The following is a 22,500-nucleotide window of genomic DNA, read 5'->3' on the forward strand; positions in this document are numbered from 1 at the left end:
CAACTTTTTTTTTTCAATTAAGTTTTTGCCTGTGGGGAAATACAGTCAAAATCACAAATCATCAATATGTACCGTGATAGTAGTAGTTTACTGGGGACAACGTGGATACAAGTTGTTCAAGTAAGTATACACTTAGCTCAAAATTATTCTTCCTTGGTCCACTAGACCTATGTACTATACAAACTAATGTTTGAAAATTCGTCACCACTAAATAGTGGAGTTGATTTGCATATTCACATCAGTCGTGCTCTAATTAAAAATAATATACTTTCATGTGTTCCAAAAATATTAGGACTTTTGTACAGAATTCAAAATTAGAGTAAACATATTACAATTGAAGAATTTGTCTTTGTGCAGTATGCACTAATAGAGTAATTCATGGCTGACACACGAGACAAATCACTACAGTACATCTTTACAGAAAGCCTACTTTTATTTTATTATTGCGAGCCTATCTCTGATTCTTGTTTCGCATATTGGCTAATGTTGCCGAGTTTAACTAAACTCGATGACAAATAATTTAAGAATACTCGTGAGGTTTTCCAGTGTTGCACAGTGGAAAATTTCCTTTGCCCTGAACTTGACTACTCTCTCCCTCCGTAGCCATTTCAGACCTTTAGTTTAATGGACTGTATCAAACACATCCAGATCTCAATTATCATTCTTAATGAGGGAACGACTCTGGAGGAATCCCCTTTCCATCTGCAACCTTCAAAGGTCCTCAAAAGAACATCTGAGGGTCTTTATCGGAGAAAGTTTCTCCGTCATTTGAATAATTCTCTAAATCGGCCATGCAGAGGGAGATATGGGAGTGAAGAGTGCAGGTCCTAAAGTCCTGGAACTGAAATGAGATCTTGGGCATGGAAGGGAGGGAGAGAGGTAGTAGCCTTTATGATATGGATTAGAGTTTAGGGATTGCTATCTTTCTCTCCCCCTCTTTCCCTATTTGATTCTTCTCTCCCCCTCTCTATCTCTGCGTATGTTTGCATCGCGCATGTACTGTGTCTGCCTGCCTGCACACAAACATAAACAGACACACACACACACACACACACACACATGTACTGCGTCTGCCTGCCTGCACACAAACATAAACAGACACACATACACACACACATGTACTGTGTCTGCCTGCCTGCACACAAACATAAACAGACACACATACACACACACACATGTACTGTGTCTGCCTGCCTGCACACAAACATAAACAGACACACATACACACACACATGTACTGTGTCTGCCTGCCTGCACACAAACATAAACAGACACACATACACACACACACATGTACTGTGTCTGCCTGCCTGCACACAAACATAAACAGACACACATACACACACACATAAACAGACACACATACACACAAACATAAACAGACACACATACACACACACACACACACACACACACACACACACACACACACACATACACACACACACTTGCTCAGGGGTAAATGGCGGGTGAGGAGGTGTCAGTGGGGAAGAAGTGTGTGTTCACAGTGTGTGTATCTCATTACATAGGATTGTGATAGCCATCAGAGTCACACTAATATTTAGCACATGCTGCCTGCTAATGAGGCTTTAATGTCTGTGGACTGTCTGCAAATGAGAAGCAGAGATCCGTCTCCGATTGGTTTATCCCCTCATCTTCACTGGCGTCTCTCCACCCGGCCCTCATCTTCACTGGCCTCTCTCCACCCGGTCCTCATCTTCACTGGCCTCTCTCCACCCGGCCCTCATCTTCACTGGCCTCTCTCCACCCGGCCCTCATCTTCACTGGCCTCTCTCCACCCGGTCCTCATCTTCACTGGCCTCTCTCCACCCGGCCCTCATCTTCACTGGCCTCTCTCCACCCGGCCCTCATCTTCACTGGCCTCTCTCCACCCGGTCCTCATCTTCACTGGCCTCTCTCCACCCGGCCCTCATCTTCACTGGCCTCTCTCCACCCGGCCCTCATCTTCACTGGCCTCTCTCCACCCGGCCCTCATCTTCACTGGCCTCTCTCCACCCGGCCCTCATCTTCACTGGCCTCTCTCCACCCGGCCCTCATCTTCACTGGCCTCTCTCCACCCGGCCCCGCTTTGTGTTCAGTATCCATCACGGCGTGTTGCTCCCATTACATACATACAGTACTCCACTTGTCACCCGTTTGTTTTTACACTCGCTGGGGTTTTTAATCCATTTGAAGGTTGAACTTTGACCTCCGTGGATTAGGGTTGTCTGTTGTCTGACGATACTAGAATTTCTAACTTCGACACGATACCCAGGAAAGTATTGATACTCGATACCGTTTGGGGGGGGGGGGGGGGGGGGGGGGGGCGGGTGAATTCCAACACATCAAGAGAAAATAATCCATAATCTAGGTCCGATAAAAACCAGGCAGCAAACTCGGGCTTGGACTCATGAAGCCTATGCGGAAGTGATACTAAAAGCTATAGTTCCTCGAATGGCCACTTGAGGCTGTCTCCCAAAAGGGAGTCGTTCCCCTTTCACCCCCATGTTAGACTGCCCAGCTTTGCGGGGGCGTACCGGCGGCTCACCGAGTAGAGCGCATACCACACGACCCGGGTTCGAATCCGGCCCGTGGTCATTTGCTGCATCTCCTCCCCTCACTCTCCCTCCCATACTTTCCTGTCTATCTCACTACTGTTTATTTTGACATTTTGATATCACCTTTACTGTAGTGGTTGTTGCTTTCATTTAGGAGTTCAGTGTATTTGTGTGTGTTGATTCATCTGCACCTGCACCCTGCCTCCTGAAACAAAGAGGTGTCATGTGACAAAGCCTTATTTCCAGATCATTTGTCAATGCAAATCTGTCCTTCCACAAGACCACATCTGTTACAGGCAAATGAGCCCCAGTGGCTCAGTACAGTATGAGGCCGGTGAATGGGCAGAGCGAGTCTTCCTTTCTTCTTTGTTTTTACAGTTGTAACACCATAGAAGTCTCACGTGGTCACATGGTCACGTGGTCACATGGTCACGTGGTCACATGGTCACATGGTCACGTGGTCACATGGTCAGACCCTACGTCTTACGTCAACACGCTTCCAACAAGAGAGCGCCTGAATCACAAGTCAGCATTTCAGGGTTTTGCCAGCAGAAATCCCTGGTGAAATCTGATTGGCTGGGCTGTTACGGAAGTCCGTCTCTCTGCGTGCATTTGGTTACACCTTTCGAAATGTACCGCCCCATGAGTTGTGTCACGCCATCTGTGGTTGGTCAATTCATATGTCTGTCACACATTTTATTTTGCACCCGTAGATGTACGTCTGGTGCACACCTCTTGAAAAGTGGTTACGAGAGGGTTTGTTCTTTACTGTGATTATGGGTATCATAATCAAATCATAATCAAAGAGGTATACATACGTTTACAAGACATACAACACAACCCCCCCCCCCCCCCCCATCCCCATTATATATCACTGAAGGACTTATTACATGGACTCCACTATATGTCACTTTAAAGGACTTTTACTTTGCACTTTATAATTCATAATTTGAAGATTGTCATACTCTGCTATAATGTGTAATCGCTGCGCTGCATGCTGCGCAAAGACAAATTGTAATATGATTACTCACTATGGCTATTAAAATAATCTTGAATCTTGAAAAAATACACAAGAATACAAAACAAAACAACTAAGATGCTAACCAGCTCTAGCATACATACCACAAGAGCTGGCATAGCAACCAATTAGGTACAGCTATCTGTGCGTTTGGAGAATAATCAGCATGACTGGAATGCATCTCGGACCTGTAACCTTGTGTGGCTGGAACTGTTGTATAATACAGATTTATACACAAATATACACTATGACTTAGGCCATGTCCACACGGAGACGAGTTTAGGTGTATCCGCTAAAGTTTTTTCTCGTATAGACGTTTCGTCCAGACGGAACCAGCGTTCTGGGAGTATACGTTCTGGGAGTATACGCTAATTTTTTAAACCGGGTCCCAGAGTGAATAAATCTGAAGACGCCACCCTTGCATTTCCGTGTTTACAACCCATACGCATCTTTCCTGAACCGATGACGCCATAGCCCCACCTCTCTCCGCCAGCAACAATTACAGTGCACTAGCGTTCCTGCTACAGCAGCTACTGAGCCTGTTAGGGCTCTTGCAGCAAAATATAATGCTCCTCTATTACCACCGTCAGCAACAAGTGGACACGGAGAACAGCGTGTACAACATCCTCAGGGCTCCACAGCTGACTCTTCCCATCCACCCCTCCCCTCCCTTCATTGGATATTTCCTAGAAGGCTTAGCGGCGGCTAAGTTTTTACAATAACACAAACAAAATCAGGCTAAACGTGTTAGATAGAAATAATATTTATTTTTAATACAACATGCAATTCTGGAATATTTTAATATTGGACAAAATGAAATGAAATGAAATGTAAACCCTGAGTGTAACGGACATACTCGGGATGCTCTATATATATATCCCTCGCAAATACAACGTGAATAGTGCACCATTTAAGGATGCCAACTGCCATAAAACTCCATAGAAGAAGAAGAAGAAGAAGAACGTGAATAGTGAAGTGAGAGGTTTGACGACCACACAGCACTGTGACGTGGCAGCGCTACAGCGCCACTTACCGGCCTGGCATATACACCACAGCGGTTTCAGTGGTATTCAGTGGCTTCATGTGGATACACACATTTCTTGAAACGATTCCGTGTTTATGGAAAACTTTTCTTAAACGAAAAAAAAAAAAAGATCGCTTCCATCTCCGTGTGGACATGGCCTTAATGCATACTTTATTACATACACATACATACGCCCTATAACGAAAGCACACAAGTTACACACAAGCTCGCGCGTGTACACACACACACACACACACACACACACATGCACGCACACACACACACACACACACACACACACACACACACACACACACACACACACACACACACACACACACTAAAATAAATCAGTCATTAACTACTGGTGAATTTGCTTTGAAGCTCCTCAGACCACACTCATGCCTCTGATGGTGGATTAAGTTTATAGCTTGTACATAATTTAAGTTTTATAGCTCTACAATGAAACACTAATCTTCGTTTAGATGTTCTGAGGATCATCTCTGCTGGTTTATTTGTCTTGTTTTAGTTTTAATTTTGGTTGAGTTTCGTCTGCGCTCCCACTTGTGTGTCTACAGGTTTATGGAGATCAGAGACATGAATTACAGGCTTATTTGATCATGTTTGACACACAGTACAAAACACCAGCCACCAGCCACCAGCCATTACTGTCAATGGAATCCAAATGCTATCATGGTCTAATCTGTGGTCAGTACAATAATATCATTGAATGCTCTAAGAATTACAGTAAGACTTTTTTTTAGAAGAGACGTTTTAGCCCAAGGACCATCAGATGCTAATGGGCATGTTACAACTGTACAACTTACAACTTGATTATACCTGTCTGTTTACTTGTAACATTTATGATGTGCGAATAAATTATTACATTACCGGTATTACACTTCAAAGAAAAAGGATAAACAAATGCTTAAACAATATGTTTATGGGGGAAATTATATAAGTAATGGCAACAAGATTGCAAATGATGCATCTCTCTCTCTCTCTCTCTCTCTCTCTCTCTCTCTCTGTCTGTCTGTCTCTCTTTCTATCCCTCCCACACACACACACACACACACACACACACACACATGCAGGGTCTGCAGCCGCTAAAGGGCACATGCAAATGATCAGAAAGTTAAACAAGGGAAGAAAGCAGATCTGAACTCGGCTTATTTGGTTAATGCCATTAAGTCCGTCTGTGTCGTCCCCCCCCCCCCCCTTGCACACACACTCCCCCCCACCCCCCCACCCCCGCTCCATTGCTGGCTCTGTTACATGCACGTGCGCACACAAAAACACCTGCACAAAAGAAGAAGTCATTGTTTCAACTTCCACCCGTGGCCCCTCTTTCTCTCTGCAGCCCTCTGCCCTGTTCAGAAGATTTACTTGCCCTTCTTTTCTGCGGCTCTTTTATGCAGAGCCTCTCCTCCTCTGCACCCCCCCCCCTCTGCCTCAGTACCCCCCCCCCCCCCCCCCCCCCTGCCCCCTGTCCTGTCACTGCACAAACACAGCTGACAGGGGGTGGAGGCGCTGCCGTGACACAGTCGCGTGCCGCCCAACAAATCCCTCTCAATCCGCTAGCCAGCAGCAGGCCCTGAGTGGGCCTGTGTGTGTCTTTCAAACTCAGTGGTTCTCAAACTTTTTCACCTCAAGGACTCCTAAGCTGACGCAAATTACACCACGGAACCCCATTTGATAAGATTTCGTGCAAGGGTCCCCCATCTGATCAGATTTTTGCTTTTAGACGTTTTATTACAGAAAGTGTATGACACCCATGACCAAATGAGTCATACATTCTATCATTGTGTTACTTATTGATGGAATTATAGTGAAAATAAAATATTCACCTTTTTGCTGGGGACCCCCTGGAACCCCCTCAAGGTCCGCCGGGGGTCCCCAGACCCCACTTTTAAAACCATATCCAGTTTAGTCTTCTTTGTAGGTTTTTGAGTGCTTATTTGTGATTGGTTCAGTGCTGTTTGTCCTCTGGTTCGACAAGAGCATCTATAGATAAAATTCTTTCAAAAAGCAAGCCCAGCAAAGCAGAGTCACTGTAGATTATATTGATCTGGACAGCCAGTCAGTGTATTGGACATCAGATACAAGTTTGTTTTAAGCCGGCTTGTTGCATCCATCAATCCTCTGTCTGGTCAGTCTGTCACTCTTCATCAATCAATGTGTCTATCAGGTAGATCAATCCCTCTATAAATCTATCTGGGCTCACTTCAATACACGTCTCTCTATTGGGCTCCCTTAGTCAATTAGGCTCAAATACTCCTCAACAATCCCTTTGAAACTCCCATGTCAAATTCAATAAATGGGCCATATGAAATCCCCCCAATCCATTTTATCCCCCCCCCCCCCCCCCAAATTCTGTTTTCTATATTTAAATTTAGAGGGTTAGGATATATATATATATATATATATATATATATATATATATATATATATATATATATATATATATATATATATATATCCTAACCCTCTAAATTTAAATATAGAAAACATATATTGTATATATATTTATATATATATATTGTATATATATATATATAGAACACAGAATACACTTCAGTCTTCTCCCCCATGGCAGAAGACTGATGTGTGGCAATACCAGAACCTCTCATCACAGGGATAGTTTCTACTCAACTGCCATCCGCCTCTTCAACGAGACCCGAAAGCCCCACAAATAAGGACTTTACCACTCCAGCTGACGCCCCTCTCAATACACCCCAATCGTAAACAGAATTATTTCTCTGGGCCTATTTTACAATTTTGAAATCATTTAGGGTAATACCATAATTAGGCATACTTTAAATGTATTATTTATTATTTATTTTCTGGCAGTTGGCATCCTTGATGTTGGATTACCGCCTCAATAGGGCCCTACAGTATGTAACAGGACCAAACAGTTAACTGGAAACACAAAATGACATCACATCCCTTCACAATTATGATGTCATTGTCAAAATACAATTAGATGTCATCTTGCTCAGGCACCCTTCTCCTAACTAGCCTTTATAGAGGTCTTTTTTCTGTGTGACCTTTCACCTTTCAGGCTAGATAGATGATGGAAGCGGTTGCTGTTTGTCTTTGCTGTTGTTAGGATGCTGCCACCTCTTGTCATGCAAACGCAGACCACTGGCCTATTGTCTATAAGGACGTCCAAAGCCTAGACAGACAACAGTATCTGTGTATAGGACGAATCAGCGTGACATCACGACAACAACAAAAAGCACTTGCAGGTGTCGCTGCAGCAGCTAAGTAGTATGAGTCGTGCCAAACAAACATTTATACGAGGGATCAGCCGAGCAGCATTTTGGTAAACAAACCGCGTCACTGGGTGGCAATGGCAATGGAACCCTATGGAGCCCAAGTGGCGCGAGGCTTGTGTGTCTCTAGCCGTCTAACTCGGTTTACATTTGAAAAACTGCGACAGTTCACACGACTTTAACACGACATGTATATATTACACATCAAACTTGAGCTACTTCTGCTCTCACTCAGAATGTATAAGCCATGTGATGTATAGTTTTTGAGATATTAACATTTGTTTGGCACAACTCATACTAGGGCTGCACGATATTGGAAAAAACTGACATTGCGATATTCCCCGCCCATGCGATATATATTGCGATATGAAAAAATACAGATTTTCACCAGATTTGCTCTATTTGAAAGAAAATAATATTTCTAGAATGATTGGGATGATTTTGTAGAGGAGTCCATCTGATTTTGGAGGGGAAATTAGGTATTTTAATGTTTCTCAACCACTGGGCTGTGACCTACTGGTAGGCCTCAGAGCGTCATCTATCAGGGTGCATACACATTTTGACCAATGGATTTCCATGACTTACATACATGAAAAAGTGAGTTATGACATTCTACTTTAAAATGTCACTAGCCTATACTTCACTTAGTGTAATGCAGCCTTTAAAACCAGGGAAAGACAACATGTATGCTGTATCACCATATTACCATCCAACATCTAAGACCATATAGTCTCAAATCACAATACAATATGGATATAAATTTGATATATTGCCCACCCCTAATATTGAGTGCCAGAATCTACCTCCCAATGATGCTATTTGCAGAAAAACATTAGATTTAATTGATTATAATCACTGCTTTCAACTTCTTTCGTTCTTCTAACGTTTCAATAAATCAACAATGAAACACCGCTGCCACTTCACACACTTGGTCTGACCCCCCTCCAGAAACTACCAAGTGGTACGCTCCGCATTTGGGGAGTTCCGGTTTTTGAGCGCACGCAGGGCAGTACAGAGACGAGGATTCACATGCAGCCGACCGGTGACAAACAATTCATTCGTGAAAAGTAATAAATATATATTTAATTGCCCAGCTATGTCTATTGTCTTTTTATTTTCACCGACATGTTTTGTGTAAATGAGTCGCTATGTATGATTACCTCTACCGTAACGTTACTGCTATCATCTGATGCATCATCAGACTGAGGGGGAGAGAGAGCTGCGGTGATACACGGACAACTTCTCAGTAATCACTTTAGCCTTCGTGTCATAAGTTGCGGTCTTGCTTTTTGGTGTTTCAAGAGTAAATATCTCCACTCCACGGACATGTTGAGTTACAGCAGCCAGCCTGCTGTATACTAGTGCGCTGCAAGCTGTGGACAAGTCCGCCTCGCAATCACATCGTTTACAGACAGGCTACTGTCAGCAACGCAACATAAGCAAAAACAATTCAATTTTGCTCTCTGTGCATGTTTGTTGTGTTGAAGCTAAGCATTAAATGAGTGAGTACAGTAGCGGGGCGTCTCTCTCCTTTGAGAGAGCCTGCATTTCACTCAGTAGGTTACCCCTAAAGTGAGAGTTTATCAAGCAACATGACGAGTTAATTTGCTTTTGACATCGCACGTCCTGCGATGTGACTATCGCGCATGCGCACATCGCAATGTCGATGTGTAAACGATATATCGTGCAGCCCTAACTCATACTATTAACTGCCGCGGGGTTCCGCATTTCTGGGTGTCAAGTGACGTCACGCTGATTCGTCCTATATCTCAAAACTATACATGACATCGCTTATCTTTTGATTTTGTGCGCTGGAGCAGAAGTAGCTCAAGGATCTGATGTATAATATCTATGTAGTGTTGAAGTTGTGTGAACGGTCGCAGTTTTGTGTGGATTTAGTCAAATGTACAGCCTGAGGCACACTCAAGGGTGGCTCCGTAGGGTCGCATTATGAAGGCTGGAAAAAAACATAAAACATAAACTGCGATTTCTCAAACAGTATAAAAGATAAATTAAAGCTGATTTAAGGTGATAGAGTCCTAAATGTGGTGACTCGTTTAAAGTTTAAATGGAGTGTCTAGCTTCAAGTCTGAAGGAGCAGTTAAGAGTTCAAAGAGGCCATGGTTTCAAATTGATAAACACCCTCATCCACATGACAATTGGTGTTTCATGTCTGTTGTACATACAGTAGAGCATTTCCATGTCTCTGTATTGTGCTGATGTGTCTGTCTATTTTATACATGATATTCAGTTAGTTCAGTTATGTTTATAGCTCCTTATCACAAGCATGTCTCAAAGGTCTTTTTTATAGCAAAATCACAGTATATACAACATCATATACTGTATCTACACACACAACATAGGTTACATACTCCACATTTTATTTTTATTTTACTAGATTATATACATTTCTACACAAACACAGCATATCTTTTGATTGTGGGAGGAAACCAGAGCACCCGGGGGGAAATCCACACAAACACGGGGCGAACGTGCAAACTCCACACAGAACCGCGGGTGGAGATTCAAACCCACAACAACCTTCTCGCTGTGAGGCGACAGTGCTACAGTAACCACTGAGCCACCGTGCCCACGCCCAGTATGAACTAGTATTGAGTATTGAGTGGTCCAGACAGTGATGGATGGACGCACGCATACGATTTGATGTGCGGCATTTTAACCAGGTTGTTTTAACAGTCCGGCTGCTCCTTTAGAAACAACTCTGCAGCTGCCTCCCGCTACATGGCGTTGCGGGTTAAGCACACAGACACAAAAACACACACACACACGCACACACACACACACACACACACACACACACACACACACACACACACACACTGCAGCCCTCCAGCTCCCCTCAGTCCAGGGCAGTAAGTGGTTATCTCTCTCTTTCAGATCCTAATCTGACAGCAGCTCCTGCCTGTTGCCAGGTTACCCCTGGGGGGTCAATCTCCATTTAAATCCTCTCTGCTTCCCCCGCCCACCCATCAACACCCGCCCTGTACACCCACCCACCCAACACCACCCTCCACTCCCCTCTCCACCCCCGCCCCGAGGGTTAGCTCTCTAGCCCCCCCCCTCCACGGCCTCCAGTCTGACTGCCACAGTGGCACCAGGCAGGTGACTGCTTTGGAATCAGTGAATGTTTTGTGACGCGAGAGCACGCGCTGCGGCATGTTTGGCGGGCCTCTCCCGGTGCGCTTTGGGCAAAGGGTTCCCACAATGTGCAAACCTGGTCATGTAAAGCAGGGGGATGTGGTCTGAGAGGGTCTGTTTAGAGCAGGCCGGCAGACAGGGGTCTCGGGCCTAGACGGATGTGGGCAGACAGGGGGTCTCGGGCCTAGACGGATGTGGGCAGACAGGGGGTCTCGGGCCTAGACGGATGTGGGCAGACAGGGGGTCTCGGGCCTAGACGGATGTGGGCAGGGCGCTGGGCGGCCCGCGCTGCTCAGACAGGCGGGGGAAGTGATGGAGAGATGAAGCGATATGGGAGCCGCTCCTGTTTCTGAGAGAGCGTTCTTCTTCTCCTCTCCCTCTCTCCTCCTCTCCTCTCCCTCTCTCCTCTCCTCTCCCTCTCTCCTCCTCTCCTCTCCCTCTCTCCTCCTCTCCCTCTCTCCTCCTCTCCTCTCCCTCTCTCCTCCTCTCCTCTCCCTCTCTCCTCCTCTCCTCTCCCTCTCTCCTCCTCTCCCTCTCTCCTCCTCTCCTCTCCCTCTCTCCTCCTCTCCTCTCCACGCTCGTGAATGGGGCGCCATTGTGTGCGCGTCGGGAGCTCGGGGACGTCTTGGGTTCTGACCCTCACCCAGAGTTCACGAGGGGAGCAGAGTGGATGAGAGAGAGCGCGCATAATTGCAGCACAAACACAAAGCCGGGCCCACGGAGAGGCCCTGCCATTGTGCCAGCGCAACCTCGCCAGCCTGCCAGCAGACTGTTGTTGCATCCACTTCCAGAGCTTTGAATATAGTCTGCTTATAATGTCTGCCCACTCCGTCATGGACATTTCCTCCATCTCTTATCTAACGACGAGTGCTTTAGGCCCAGCAGGTAAAGGAAGTCGTAGCCTTGTTTTCCATAGAGGAAGAGGGATGCAGATAGGGAGGGGAATCGAGAACCGTTTCCAAATTTTCCAATTACTCGGAATCGTACTCCTCCGAGGTCATCAATTCCTTTTATCCATGCCGGGGTGTTTTTCGGACAGATCGCAAAAACTCAAGCGTCATGACGCGAAACTCTGCGTCGCGACGTGAAACTCTGTGTCGTGACACGAAACTCCACGTCGTGACACGAAACTCTGCGTCATGACACGAAACTCCACGTCGTGACACGAAACTCCGCGTCGTGACGCGAAACTCGAAACCTGCAAGGAGTCATGGCAGAGAGGAAGAAACAGCCCAAACCGTGGCTTCATTCACAAAGAAAGATGGCACAATTGTGCTACTTCTAACGTCTGTAAAGTTAGCATTTCGACCAGCAATATGTTGAAACATGTTATATCCTTTTAAGAAAAGGAGTATTATTTTCAAATGATATTAGGCAGACATTCAGACTCAAGAGATAATAAAACATGTGTTTTGATTCATTGTTCATACTACTGTTGCGTCCCTCTTATCCAGTGATGTTCATGCATGCAGAATGAGTCGAGAGGAGAGGAGAGGAGAGGAGAGGAGAGGAGAGGAGAGGAGAGGAGAGGAGAGGAGAGGAGAGGAGAGGAGAGCAGAGCAGAAGAGAGGAGAGAGGGAGAGCAGAGCAGAGGAGAGGAGATGAGAGGAGAGCAGAGGAGAGGAGAGGAGAGGAGAGGAGAGGAGAGGAGAGGAGAGGAGAGGAGAGGAGAGCAGAGCAGAAGAGAGGAGAGAGGGAGAGCAGAGCAGAGGAGAGGAGATGAGAGGAGAGCAGAGGAGAGGAGAGGAGAGGAGAGGAGAGGAGAGGAGAGGAGAGGAGAGGAGAGGAGAGGAGAGGAGAGGAGAGGAGTTTCTGTAGGAGAGCTTGTCATGTTGTGTAGTTTGCATGAGGAAGACGTGGGGCACCTACACGATTTCTAACCAGCAAAAGCCAGTAGTTGGATGTTTGATGTTGTGGATTGTGATGCCTGCATGGCTGAAAGGCACCCAGAGACACAGAGCTGATGGATCACTGTGGTTCATGCAGGCGCCTGGAGGAGGCAACAAGCGCATGGTGACTTTTATATGAGGAATGAAGGCTACAATGTTATCACAGTCTCTGTGTGTGTGTGTGTGTGTGTGTGTGTGTGTGAGTGTGTGTGTGTGTGTGTGTGTGTGTGTGTGTGTGTGTGTGTGTGTGTGTGTGTGTGTGTGTGTGTGTGTGCGTGCGTGCGTGTGTTTAAATAAATTGACCTTATCATATTTTGGCCTGTTTTTTTCGACAGAGCAGTCTCCCGAATATAAATTCACTGATAGCGATAGTGATGATAATAGTGTGTAGGAAAGACAAAGTAGGAGACAAGAGAGGGAGTTGAGATGAAACAAAGCTTCACCATTCATATCCTGTGTGCGTGTGTGTGTGTGTGTGTGTGTGTGTGTGTCTGTGTGTGTGTCTGTGTGTGTGTCTGTGTGTGTGTGTGTGTGTGTGTGTGTGTGTGTGTGTGTGTGTGTGTGTGTGTGTGTGTGTGTGTGTGTGTGTGTGTGTGTGTGTGTGTGTGTGTGTGTGTGCCCTGCAGTGGCGTTGACTGTGATCCAACCTTGGCCCTGGCATTCCAGGCAGGCGGTGGGTGCCAGGGTCCCAGAGGGGAGTTGGCTGCTCCCCGGTCAGCGTGTCAGTCGGTGGTGTGTCGTGTGAGAGGCCATGTCTCGCTCGCTGCATCTGAAACCTTTGGGCTGACGCCCGGCGGCCATGGCCGGCCACCGCTGCTCCACCTGGCTGATGGATGCATTGCAGGGCCTGTTTGAAGTCTTCCCGGGGAGAATGCGCTCCATTCATAAGCCCGTGCACCCTCCACACCCTCAGCCCCACCTCTCACCACTGATCCCTCCACTCTGTTAACAAGTGAAATGCTACACTAGACAGCAATATGCTACACTGCTCATATGTGCTATGGGACTGAGGTGGACAGACAGCAATATGATAGATTAGCCCGAGGATATATACTCTGTTGGGCGCTGCAGTAGTTCTTTTTAAACCCAGTGTACACCAGATGTGGTACGGCTCCGTGCAGATCCGGTAAAACTGCCGGAAAACAGACTCTCGCCGGTGTTGATAGATGGGCAATACATGCGGTACGGAAAAAATACACACCTGCTCTATTTTGTTGGTTTCCGCATGCGTCTGACAGATTAGGCTACATTGATGTGGGTCTGTTCAGGCAGTTGCACGGAGACGTAACGCAGCCAGTGGACATAGGCCTTTAGTCTCATGCTCTTTTTGTTTGTATACATGTGTTATAGACATTGACAGTACATAATATGGACCACCTTAGCTATATGTTTTTGACACAGCAAAATGAAGCTCACTTCCCGATATTGTTTGATTTCGTTTGATTGGATGAATGGATTTTCCTGTTGCATTGTGGGAAATCTGTTCAAACCTGGAGCCGGGAAAACAGGAAAGGGCGTGAGCGTGGACGGGACTCGGGGGAGGGTTTCCTCCGCCACGGCATCCATCTTGTTCATGTTATTTTCCCTGCTAGCCGTTAGCTTGGCTAACAAATGTTGCTAACGTTAGTTGCTATTGCTAGCCTTGCTCCATTGCTCTCACATTGAATACAATAGCCCGAAGAAAAACCAGAGTATTATTTCCTCCAGACCTCGCGCGGCGTCACCAGCCTGCCGCTTGCATCTTCCACAAAATCGAGGTAATCTTATTTTCTAACGTAACGCTAATTACATAGCATGACATTAACGCTAGCTACGTTAGACTAGAGTAGCATAAGTTAACGTTATACAACGTTAAACAGTATTGCATGCTGCACAGATTCGGACGTAGACAGAAAACAAACGCAGTTCTGTTTACCTAGGTTACCTCTTTGAGATGAGGCAGACTCAAAGCATACTCATGATCTACCAGCTATAGCGTTATATATCTAGCTAACGTTAGATCAACTATCAATCAATGAGAGGGAACAAGGGGGTTAAACTCCTCTGGATAGTTTATCCACCTCTGCATTTACAGTATTTACCAATTGCACGTAGTGTTGGGTAAGCAAACGTTAACGTTATACAGTGATTAACAGTGTCTAGTATTGCATGCTGCGCAGATTCGGACGTAGACAGAAAACAAACGCAGTTCTGTTTACCTAGGTTACCTCTTTGAGATGAGGCAGACTCAAAGCATACTCATATGATCTACCAGCTATAGCGTTATATATCTAGCTAACGTTAGATCAACTATCAATCAATGAGGGGGAACAAGGGGGTTAAACTCCTCTGGATACTTTATCCACCTCTGCATTTACAGTATTTACCAATCGCACGTAGTGTTGGGTAAGCAGACATTAACGTTATACAGTGATTAACAGTGTCTAATTCGTTTCTTCCAGGGGTAGGCGCCGTCCAGTACCGATGGGACACACAACAGAGGATTATGATTTGTGACGATCAAAGCTATAATATTCTGTTCTCCTGAGATTAACGCTAAACTACATGTTACTGCTGATCAGTTGTTTCAACATAGGAAATTGCCATAACACACAAGCCAAATGCTGACATGAGAGATTTGCTTTGAACAAGTTGTAGCCTAGCTAGTATCTGCCAGTGACCGGAGAATATTGTTATATTTGCTTGTTTTAATGCTTTTGTCAATAAACATTGTCAACAAAGATAGCCTTGTTGTATATTATCATGTATCTGAATGTCGCAAATATGATCGCGCAGAACGATCCATTAGTTGTCTGGTCAGAGGCAGGTTGGATAAAATGATCAGATGTGATATAAAGATTGTTGATGTCGAGTGAACACGAACTACGAACCGAAGATTGGACCATGAGGACATGACGACGGAGAAACAAGCGATCAGCAGTCTGCTTCAATCAACGAATGCTTTATATTTATTGAAATGAAATATGGTGATATCTGGTGGTCTGAAATTACTCTCTCTAGCTAGGCTAACTGGCTCATATTATGTCATATTATTGTAACGTCTGAATCAGCGTTTCATAACTTTATAATAGCCTAACGTTACTGTATAGCCTGGATGACAAATGCTACCCATCCTTCCATTGGTGTATGCTGCCTTTAGCTTGTGGTATTATGGTACAGTAATATTATCTAGCTACTAGACAGACAAGTTTATCTGAAATCAGGGTGACAAGATGCCTGCTGCTAGCTCGTCTGCCTTTCTGTGTCACAGAGTATCTAGCATGTTTACAGTATCTTAACAGACTGCATTACATGCTACACCATGCAAATATATTTCGATATAATTCAAACAATGGTTCCAATCCTTAACCATACCATGGTGGGCTGGACTGTGTATTGCTGTGAAAAAGTTAAATTTGATTGTTTCAAGTGTTACACGTGGTTACACGTTATATTTTTAATTGAGCTTTGCGGAATACCTCAACACAATTGTGTATCAGCTTTAAATGTCCAATATATACAGCATTAAACAAACGACCAGCAGCATTCAAATGTGCAAAAACGTTATATTTATTGAAATGTGGTGATCATGTCACAAGTCACATTACATAACGATATAGCGTTAGGTGTTCTTTTGATCAACAGACCTCGGGGGCTCTATACTGTTGCTACGTTGCTAGCTAGCTAGCCGCAGATCAGCTCTGAAGCCCCAACTTCAGAGCTGCCCGTCCACTAAAACCCGATTTCGATATAGCGTTTTAGGTGTTCTTTTGATCAACATACCTCATAACGGGGATCTATACTATTACGTGTGTCTACTAACATCATTAAAATATCATAAGGGTAACGCTGTTTCTGTTATTTTACTTTTAATCTCTGGCTACGTTGCTAGCTAGCTAGCTAGCCTGCCTTGGCAACTGGTTGGAATCATCTGGTTTCCTGTGGCTGGTGTAAATCAAAGAAAATCCCGCCCCCAAAGTTATAATTTTTATCGGCTCTTTTACTCGAAATGGGACCATAATTTAGAAAACGGAGCCCAGGAGAGCATGAAAAAGACTTGAAATTGTTTATTCAGACCATAAGCTCATTCGGAAAATGTTTATTTAAGACACAGAACGAGAGAGAAGTCGGCTCATTTTTACATTGGAGCCAATGTACGTGTCGTCACTTCCGGACCTGACGTGCGCCCCCCGGCGGGATTTTCGAATTAATGGAATTCCAGAACTGGCTTCATACATTCCCTAGTTGACTTGCCCACTGGTTATAGATAGGGGCATCTGTCAGCCCATCATCCCAGGATGTTATGGGTAAATAATGTCGACAAGCAACAGTCAGGTTTTGCTCACATCACTTAAAGCAGCTATAAGGTCAATTTAATAGCGATGCATCACATCTTAAAGTGGATCGGCTCGGGTCCAGGTGCATGGCCGTCCCATGTCACGTCCAGGTGAATAATCTTTGTTCCGGACAGCGAATGAAGCAATGGCGTGTAAACCGCGGCTCAGACAGCACGGTGGAGACAGCGGGAGGAGACTCGGTGTTCAGGAAATGCAGTTTTCGTTCCGGGCGAACAGTACCGCTTTTGTCCACAGGCGCCGCTACTATCAACACAAAATGAAAGTTCCTCGTAGCTGCTTTAAGGATCTTCCAGACCTAATTTGGCAGTGGTCGGACTTATAGTACATTGCAATTGGAATTGTACATCGGCCAGATGCAATCCTGCCACAGTGTGCATATAGGAGATTTAAAATTTGACTTTAAGTATACAGACACAGGACGTATAGGCCTATTGGATAAAGGTGTCCACAACTCAGCACAGTCTCCTAGTATTACATCTGTGATTATTAGATTCCACAAATCATACAAAATGTAGAGCATAGTCTGGGTGCACGTGTGCCTGTGTGTGTGTGTGTGTGTGTGTGTGTGTGTGTGTGTGTGTGTGTGTGTGTGTGTCCGTGCGTGTGCGTATTTCTGCGCATGCAATTTCTATCAGAGAGATCAGCTGTTGACAGGCGGAGCGAGGTCAGTTCCTGGCCCTCTCACCAGGCTTTGTCTGTGGAACCGCAGGAATGTGGTGGAATGTGGCCTGAGACAGGTGGAGAGGTCCTCCACAAAGACAGACACCCAGACAGAAGCCCCAACCTCCCCCCTGCATTTCTATCACTCACTCTCTCTCTCTCTCTCTTTCTTCCTCAACTTGTCTGTCTGCCCCCACCCTGCACCCTGTGCCGCTCCTCTCTGCCCCCACCCTGCACCCTGTCCCGCTCCTCTCTGCCCCCACCCTGCACCCTGTCCTGCTCCTCTCTTTCAAGTCCCCCCTCACTCTCTGTCTGGAGAATGAATGTCAGGAAACCGTTCTTCTCTTTTCTCACTGCACATGGCGAGCAAGGGAGAGAAGGAAGGTACGAACTGGAGAGAAGAGGTTGATTTAACGTGAGAACAAGCGCTCAGGCATTCTCTTTTCTTATTATTTTCCTCTTGGCAATTTCCTTCCTCTGTCTGATTGATTGGGTTTGGACCCCATTGTCACCACTAGAGATATTCCCATTCCGCTGCAGATAGCCCGCTCATTGCCTGTGATGGCTCCTCCGATCCGCCACAGCAAGAGGTTGTACTCGTACCTGTAGGGGGCGTCTGGGTAGTGTAGAGGTAAAGGCACTCGCATAACACCATGGAGACCTGAGATCAATTCCCGGGCAGCGGTACTTCCGGCTTGGTCTGACGTTCCTACAGACACAATTGGCCATGTCTGCGGGTGCGAAGCCAGTGGGGTAAGAGTCCTGGTCGCTGCACTAGCACCTCTTCTGGTCAGTCAGGTGGAGGAGAACAGGGGGCGATAACATGATCCTCCCACACAATAGTCATGCTGGTTAAACCCCTTGCGGTCAAGTGAGAAGAAGCAGCTGGTGACTGCACATGTATCGGAGGAAGCATGTGCTCGTCTACAACCCTCCCCAGATTGGCAGAGGGGGTGGAGCAACGACCGGGACAGCAGGGGTAATTGGCCAAGTACAATTGAGGAGAAAATGGTAGAAAAATCAGAAAAACGTGATAAAAAAACAAACAAACAAAACAATTGCACTGTTGAGTTGAACTTGGGAAATCACCTGCCTCCAGTGCAGCAGGATAACAAAATAAAAAAAGTCTACCATCAGTCTCTCCTCCCGCCCTCCACTCACCCACCACCCTCCTCCCCTCACTCAGATTGTTATCGTCAGTTAGATTATTGCTTCCTGTAGAGACCTGGAGCTGTCTCTGCTCTCAGTTTTATGTTCTTCATGTTCCTGAAAAAGTCAAGGCCAATATTACGATCCACATGCAATCAAGTCAAGCAATTATCTCTTCTGCTCCTTGCGCTTAAACAGATAGATCTTAAAGAAGCACTAAGATTTATTTTCACAGAGCCAAACAGTGAAAACAGGTCCGCCCATTCGAGTGAACACAAGTAGTAATGAATACTTTTTGAGATTTGACTACTCCTTTTGCAGATTGCAATATCTAAGGGTTAATGCACGACGAGGTGTCCATTATCAGAAATTAATGGACGATGCAGAGGCGTGAACCTTCCGAGGCGAAAGCCGAGGATGGTTGCTTCCGCATTAACCCGCTTATACCATGGTCACTTGCCAAAGAAACAAAACAAGACCATTCATTTATATTTTCATGCATTTTGAAATCAAAATGTAGTTTTCATAACTTTGAATATGAGTTGAGAACCGGCGAGACAAAATAGTCCCCTCGGCTGCTCAAGATTAGGCTATCATTGGATAAAATGGCCGCTTAGTGCCTGCACCTGGCACAATTCTAGAGTCAAGCTAACTAATAATTTGGCCAATTGTATGTAACAACATACAAAATAAAACGGCAATGTCCAAGAATGCAACGCCATGTAACTGGCTCGTTTATACTCGCATTCCAGGGAATTACGTTAATGTCTGCGAGTCTTATAGACGTAAAAGGCGCGCGCCACGCTCGGAGTAGACTGAAAACCATCTGAAGCTTTCAGTATGTTGGAGTCCAGGTATGTTTTGTTCAGTGTGTTGCTGTTAACTGCCTATTTTGATGTTTTCTTTTTGTTGATCTCGTCTTTTTCCTCTTCGACTTGATTTGTATCAGTGATAAGAGGCAGGGCTCGCTGCCTCTTAGCCTGGCTGCTGCTTGCTGCAAGTTGTAAACAAAGGGTTTGACAGTTGACAGCTGAGAGCCCGGCTTCTGTTAGCTGACCAGAACGAAAACCAGATTTCTAAATAGCCGTTATTTTAATAAACTGAGCACACAGGGGTAATCTAAATAGTTACTTTGACCGACTCAATTTTTTTCTAAACTTATAAAAGTGCCATATTAAGCGTTAATGGTGGTATAGAGCTCAAATGGCTCTGTCGTGATCCTGGCGCATTGATATGAACGGTGAACAGACCATTTAGCTAGGTGTACATTATCACTGTACATTATCACAAATTAATGGACACCTTGCAGCCAATCAGAATCGAGTATTCACCCAGACCATGGTATAATGAAAGTTAATCTCCTTATTGCTTGCAGAATATAATATACGATAATAATTTCTTTAAAAAAATATATGAATGACTGAAGTGGATGTGCCATGGGTGCACCTTTTTGGGGTGTAACCAAACTCACGCCAGCTCATGTTTAGCTTTGCACACGCTCAACGGGAGTTTCTCTGGCTTGAGCCGATTTCTTGTCATCATTTATGTCTTCTTCTGTGGGGTTTTATGGCAGTTGGCATCCTTTATGTTGCATTACCGCCCCTACTTATACTCCCACTTATCAATCATTTTATATCACTCTCTGTGAGCAATTGTGATGTCACCAGTGATGTTGTCAGGGATGTCACTCGAGCAATTGTGATATCATCAGTGATGCCACTTGGGCAAATTTTGATGTCATCAGTGACCTCACTCAAGCGATTGTGATTCATCAAGGATGTCACTCGAGCAATTGTGCGCCGCGGAGTGGAATACATATTGCAGACGGTTTCCTTTGGGATTGCTTGCATTGTGATTTTCATTATCACCTTGTTCTGAAAATAGTGGTGTGACTGTGTACATTACTCAGTGTGACTGTGTACATCACTCAGTCACAAACTACCACCCCCCCCCCCCCCCCCCCCTCTCCGGGTGTCAGTATGCTGTACCCGCCCCCCTCTGTGCCCACTTCCTCCTCTCCTTCCTGTAGCCTGACTGCACTGCAGTACACTGGCCATCAGCCTCCCAGGCCCATTACTAGAACACTCCTGGGGTAACCAGAGCCATGCAGCCCCCCCCCTGACACCCACTTAAACACACGCAGTCCTGTAAGACTCCAGTGTGCTCTGATTAGATTTGACTCCTCAAATTGAATCTCCCTCTGAAACAAACACCCTTTTATGCACACAAACACACACACACTCACACTGGCCAGTGAAACCCTACATTAGTTGATTGTTTACACGCTGACCCTTATTCTCAGTAAAAGCTGCTAATAGGAGCAAATTACTGCCAACAACTTGGAAATATCAAGTGCCTGACTGCTCAGCTATAATGGCATTAGCTGCTGACCAATCCGATTACGGGCCTGCAAGGGGCTACTGGAGCCTGGGGAGGGGCGGACGATGGGGAGGAGAGGGGGGCACGACGGCCTCAGGGGGCAGTGTGGAGCCTGGGGAGGGGCGGGGCGATTGGGGGGGGGGGGGGGCATGTCCGCCTCAGGGGGCAGTGGAGTGGAGGGTACCTGGCTCTCCGGCCGCTAACTGTCACTGTTTGGCTGTAATGTGATTTGGACTGGACCATGGGGTAGAGTTGCCCTTGCCATCCAGACTGGAGCAGGGGATGTGATCTGATCTCTCTTTATGAGCAAACACAAAACAGGTCAGGGCTGAACACTGTCTCCCATTTCCGCTGTCTCTCAATCTGTCTCCCTTTGTCTCTCTTAACCTGTTAACTATTGGAGCAATCACTCCCAATCTCCCACCAACACTGCTCCAGCATTGTTCTCAGTGTAAAGAGCAAAAAAAAAGTACTGTTTTTTGTTGTTATTGTTGTTGTTTTTTATGAAGAGCTTAAGATGATTGAAGGTTTCATTGACCACTTGTATATGAGGACATGGTCTCTTGCAACACCCCTTTGAGCCAGAGTGGTGTTAGCGGGTGAGCGAGAGTGGCATGTTTGTTTTTGTTCTGCTTTGTGAGAGACATTAGGCTGGTAGTGACCCAAGAGGTCAGTAAAGAACACGGCTCTGGGTCAACTTTGTTTGACGTCTGGAAATGTAAGAGCAGTAACTCAAACCAGGCCTGTTAATCAAAGCTAATGCGCGTTTGATGCCGCTGTATTTCTCCCTCTATCTCCCCTTCATTTAACCTCCATTACTTTGGCCTTGCTTTCCCATTCTATGTCCCTGTCCGCCCTTCTCAACTTCCTCCACCCCCCCCCCAGTCTGTCTCCCTGTGGTGCTCTGTTCGACCGGCTCCATTACAAGGACCCCCCCCCCCCCCCACACACACACACACACACACACACACTCCTTGACCGCTTTCCAAACCCCCCAACCTCGCTCCCCTCAGGCATCCCAAACCTCATTTACACAGATATGTTTAGCCAGC

Source organism: Poromitra crassiceps, assembly GCF_964638095.1.
Source record: "Poromitra crassiceps genome assembly, chromosome: 27".
Lineage (NCBI taxonomy): Eukaryota > Metazoa > Chordata > Actinopteri > Beryciformes > Melamphaidae > Poromitra > Poromitra crassiceps.